Consider the following 6,000-nt stretch of genomic DNA (forward strand, 5'->3'; position numbering starts at 1 on the left):
ATGAAAGATTTGTTTGTGTACTAATATATAATATAATAATACATTATAGGAGAAGATTTAAAAATATGAATAATATAAAAATTGTGTGCATAAATCTTACTAAGAGTACCCCTCGTTCTTGCCAAGCCTCCCAACTATTCCTCCAACCTCCTTCCAGTGATAATTGTTGAAGTGTCTTAAAGGTAAAGAAAAAGAACTAGACATATTTTGACATAATTATAATACTATGAAGGAGGTTTATTATATTATTAAAATAAGTGAAATTTGAGACATCTATCTATCTATCTATCTATCTATCTATCTATCTATCTATCTATCTATCTATCTATCTATCTATCTATCTATCTATCTATCTATCTTTCTTCTTTTTCCAGTTCAGTATTGCAGTGAGTCAGAGACTATGAATTTAGAAAAAGGCAAGTAAACAGATGCCTAACCTAAACTGGATGCCAGTCCATCACATTGCACACTCCTACACATATCTATATATGGCACATGCATATAAACTAAACAATCTAAATTTCAGATCTTTAAGATCAAAATAGAGCATGCAGTGAAATCTCACACACAGACATGAAAGTATAAACTTTATATTAAGAGTGACAGGGTGGGGAATCAAACTCAGGTCAATGAAACTGGATTTTTTTTTATATTTAGAAACATTTTCTATTCAAAGACTAATCAAATAGTGGAAAATTTTGTACTACTTTAGCTGTATTATGTCTAGTGATATACACTGGCAAGCAATATGGTAGCATTATCATGGTCTAGGGAACCTTCATGGACTCACAAAGTCCCCAGTTTGTCTTCATTAAATGGAAATCTAAAGGAGAGTTTGTGGTCATGAAAGAGAACGTTAAGAGGGGTGCTAAGCGTGGTGTAGAATCCCCAAGCAAACGCTATTATGGTGGTTGTGCATATTTTATAGGAAGAACCCCTCTTATTCATGCTAGCACTACTATCTTAAATGCAAAATTTAATGTCCACTTTAAAGTGAAAGTCACCAAGGAGGAAATGCAAATGTTATCAGATCTCTCAAATGAAATAATTTTCCTGTACCATTCATCAGACTCACACATTATGAAATTTACAGTTTTTCTCAGTTGCTTGGACTCATTTATTGAAACATGAATGATTCTCTTAGCTCCAGGCGCAATTCTGAAAACAGTGTATATATTATGGCAGAACAGCATAGTCTGCCAGACAAAGAAGTTTTTTCCACCCAAAACTCTTAACTCATGCTTCAAAATTAAATTATTATCTCAATACCAATTTCAACAATAGCAGGTTTTACTGTTCAGACTGCTGCTGAAGCAAACTATAAATGCATGGCAATGGTTAATGATATGGTCCACAAGTGTGGCCTGTATTTCATCTGAAAGAGCTCACTGCACTCTTCTGCCTCTTCTTTTTTGCTGTTTTGCCCTCATACCACTGCCACTCATGTATATCCCTTTTCATCTTCCTCCGAGAACAGGCGGTTGCAACAGTTATACATTTGCTTGAGCAGGTTCCTCCATGTTCAGAAAGTATATGAATTCATTTGTACTCCATCACTACAGAGGTGTCTGACAATCCTCAAAACTCATGAATCCCACCTGTGAGCTAACTTGATGCTCACTGGATTTTTTGTGCAAAATTCTGAGTAAACTTTTCAGACTGTTGTCCATGAAAATCCCAGGAGATCTGCAGATACAGAAATTCTCAAACCAGCCAATGTGGCACCAACAATCACACCATGGTCAAAATTATTGAGATCACATTTTCTTCTCATTCTGGTGTTTGATGTGAACTTTAACTGAAACTCTTGACATGTGTGATTTTGTGTATTGTGGTGCTGCCACATGATTGGCTGATTCAATAATTGCATGAGAAAGCAGGTGTCCATGAGTTTCCTAAATTTTTCCTCAGTGATTGTATGTAAGGTGCAGGATGTTATAGAAGTGTGCAAAATTCACCTTTACTTTGAACTTTTATTTTCTTTCATTATTCCTTTTTCAAAGCTATTTTATCAGTAACCTCATTTCAGCCCTTGTGGGCTTTTGTTTTTGTTCTTGGAGGTCAGAGAAGGATTTGTTTTCTTACAGACTTCTTACTATATCTATTATATATATATATAAAAAGGTTAGCTAAATTGTGCAACGTTTTCATGCAATGCTCATTTTTCTTCAAAACCGTATGTCATATATAATTTTTTTCATCTGTAATAGGAAAATACAACAATGAAACTCTCATATCAATACAACCATTGTAACGGGAATACATTATACACCTCTGCTCTGCTAGGAACAGTAGTGGTTTGGTTTAGTTTAGTTAGTGTGTTAGCAGTCGACAATGGCAGTGCAGATGTCTGACCGATAGGGAGATCATGAGTTTGCGTCTTGGATCCTCCATATGTGAAATATTGTAAAAAGTGTTATTTTTTTTCATTTAACAAAAAATTCCACCGTGGGCCAACAGCCAGCTATTGATGGGGGTTCATTTACATTTAATAGCCAGACTTAAGTATTATCCATCCATTCATCCATTATCCAACCCACTATATCCTAACTACAGGGTCACGGGGGTCTGCTGGAGCCAATCCCAGCCAACACAGGGCACAAGGCAGGAAACAAACCCCAGGCAGGGCACCAGCCCACCGCAGTAAGTATTATCTAATGTCTCAAATTAGTTAAACATGTTAAAAGTCTTGGGTAGATATCTGGTTCAAAGAAATAAGACTAACTTTAAATTTTTACATTTGTACAGTTTACAATAGTAAAATGTTATATATATCATCTCATTTTCTGATATGAACGTGCCGGTGCAAATGTCCTGCACTTTCAATAAATAATGGCATTCTATGGATCTTTACTGAGTTGTGTAGTTCCTTGTACAACTACTGCTTGACAAAGCACCATTTAATTCTGGGAAGGGCTCTTTGCATATGAAGTTGGTTCTTTGTGCTTTGTAAACCTTCTTAATATGTAGAGAAAAAGTTAATGTATAGTAGGCTGCCTAGCAGGACACTAGAAGATCAAGAAAACCATGGACTTAACCTGTGATATTATATGCAGTGGGGGTTCTTTTAAAAGCATGAGCCATTATTATTTCGTAAATTTGTTACTACCTATGAATGGTTATTTATTGTATAGAGCCTGCCACAGATCTAAATAAATTAAGGTTCTGGAACCTTGATGTGGATGGGTATTTGGGAACCAAAAATGGTTCCCCTATGGCATTGCTATAAAGAATCACTACAGCACCTTTCCTTTGTAGAGTGAAGTTGAACTTGCATGCAGTTTTAAGTACATTCTCCGTTACATTATATATGTTACATTCATTCTTTATTCTCAGTTCATCTCCACTGTAGTCCTTATGCTCCCACTTTTACTTTTAGAGGGGCTGCTCCACTGCTGTTATTTCTTTGTAGGTCTTTGTTTCTGAGGAAATGGCAGTGGCCCAAATGCATCATTATTTTTCTGGGAATTAGGCAGGGGCTGTAGCTACAGTGACTGTTTTTGAATATTTAGTGTTTGGTTTCATCCTCACATTTTAGATTAGAAAGCTTAATTATCTGTGTAGTACGGCAGCAGCCTTTCTTGTTTTTTTATTATTATTATAATTATTATTATTTCGATTGAAGGCTTGAGGCCAAAGAAAGAGCTGATTTTCATAATGAAAAATCCACTGCTGTCCTGCATCTGACCTTTTCTTACATAAATTTCTATTATGCATTGTCTTGTTTTATTAATTTCCAGTTTTTTTTATGAAACAAGTGGTGTTTCTGTACTACAGGTCATTTTAATTATATTTTATAAAAAAAAAATTGGTATTGTGTACAGTGGGCTCAGATGAAAGCAGTATGAGCTTGGAGTGCATCCTAATATGGTATATTTAAAACGTAATATTAAAAATAATGAGCGCCAAAATACTTTTGTCAGCCGAGGGATGATACGGTATTTTAAATCCCCTGTAATCCACAAAGTCATCATTATAATAGGTTCAACATATTCTTTAGCATGCAAAATATCACGCCAGACACTGTTCTATATTGAAGGCTCCATTTAATACTTACTGTACATTAAAATCCTCCTTTTCTACTTAATAAGAATAGGGTGAGTGTCCTACGAGTTCGTCTGTCATTAGGGTAGGGGCAGGTCACGGCCCTTGAATGGGTTTTAGACATTCACATTCCCATATACAGCAGCAGCTTACTGATTATAACCATTAGTGCTTGATTGGCGTAGAGGAAAACACCAGTGGCAGCTTCCAAAATTCAGTGCATAGCTACCACTTGCCTCAAGTTGGGCTCCCCCCAGGCATTTTTTTTAATCTTCCTTATTGGGTGCATAGGAATTCAGATCTATATCTGACAAGTACACTACCGTTGTGTACCATGCAATCACAGAAATAGAAAACAATGAAATAAAACAAAATGGATGTTTAAGATAGCATGCTGGAAATTAGGGAGTATGAAACTGGCCTCTTAGAAAATCCTGTAGGTGTTGGTAACTTCAGCACGTCTGCTGTTATTAACAGTGAGCTGAACAGTCACTGTCACAGTCAGGCATTATGCAGACATATTGCTGTTGGTATAAAGGAGCCCCAAGCAGTGTTTCTTGACTTATTTCTGCAGCATTATCCATAATGACACTCAGTTTTTGTTTTAATTCTCTCCTTTGCTATGTAGATGCCACATGGGCTGGACGGGCATCCCGGCCAGAAGAGAGGATGGTTCCTTACCCGTACTGGAGGTTCCTGACAGGCAGATAGGCATCCCGGCCAGGGTGGAGAAAGGGATCAGACCTGGAAGGACAGCCCACTGAAAAGAGAAGATGTCGCTGGGGATTTTTCACTCCCCTAGCATGCTAGATGGCAGCGGCCCTGGATATCAGTGCCCAGTGGGAAACCAGCAGGGCATGCCAGAGATGTAGTCCAGTAGAGCAACCCTGCCAGGGTCACTGGGTGCTACAAGAGGGTGTTGCATGGGGTCAAGCTCCCTGTTATAATGGACTTTCACATGACCCGGAAGTGCTTCCATTGTGTAATCGCCCTGGCACTGAAAGTACTCTCAGGTTTATAATAAAAGGGACCACACTCCCTTTTCCAGACGAATCGGAGCTAAAAAGAGGGCATGGAGCAACACTTGGGTGTAGGAGGGCAGTGTGGTAGAAGTGTCATTGAGAGAAAGGTATTGTGGAGAGAGAAAACTTGTGTCTTTGTGCCTTTTTCACCTTTTTGGAAGAAGTGGTTTAATAAACGTTTCATTAGTTGAACCCGGGACTCACTGTGTGTTCGTGTTTGGGGGGGTTGGGGCTCGCTGATGTCTCTGGTTCCATCACAGCTACTACCTGCAAGGGGTCCAGAGTGCGTCCAATAATTGAATGTACCTTTTTAACACATAGAATTTTTACATACTGTATAATGATTTTTATGTGGCAATCTCTGCTTTAGCTTAAAATTGTGCCGTTTAAAATGTAACAGATGTTGTGTTGGGAATGTCTCATGATGAAGATCTCACAAACTTTCTTGAAATAAAATCTTAGCTTATTTTTTGATACAGTCTTGGGATCACAATAATCCTGAATCCCCTAAGAGTTCTATTTCAGGTGACACCTGAAGGGACATTATTGTTCAGTGAACAATCTATTGTGACATCTTATAGTAAGCTTCTGACACACCGTTTTATTCTTCTCAACTGGAAAAATTCATACCCATCTACTATAACAGAATGGGAAAAGTGTGTCCTTTTCTGCTCAACATTAGAAAATAATTCATTCACTTTATGATGAGATATTTTGGAATCTGGCAGGCATGTTGACCTTAATTAATTAGGCTGGCTTAACCGTTGCTAATGTTTTGGATATTTTAGTATCTTTGAATGATTACTTCATAAAACATGTATTTCTTTCTCATTAAATTGGTGGTGGTGGGGGTTTTCTTTCTAATTTGATTTGGATAAGTTGTTTAGAATATTCTGGGAATAATTACAGGGGCAATCTAAGGCTAGAAGGTACA

General features: G+C 37.5%; 1 long non-coding RNA gene across 1 annotated transcript in view; it reads left to right on the top strand.

Annotated features, from left to right (window-relative positions):
• Nucleotides 1-5,280, top strand: part of LOC120522946 — a 28,233-nt gene extending 22,953 nt beyond the window's left edge. The window contains exon 3 of the long non-coding RNA XR_005632537.1: nucleotides 4,673-5,280. This is a non-coding gene — a long non-coding RNA (uncharacterized LOC120522946). The remainder of the gene's footprint in view (nucleotides 1-4,672) is intronic.
• The last annotated feature ends 720 nt before the right edge of the window (nucleotides 5,281-6,000 follow it).

The sequence above is a fragment of the Polypterus senegalus genome, chromosome 2, assembly GCF_016835505.1.
Source record: "Polypterus senegalus isolate Bchr_013 chromosome 2, ASM1683550v1, whole genome shotgun sequence".
Lineage (NCBI taxonomy): Eukaryota > Metazoa > Chordata > Cladistia > Polypteriformes > Polypteridae > Polypterus > Polypterus senegalus.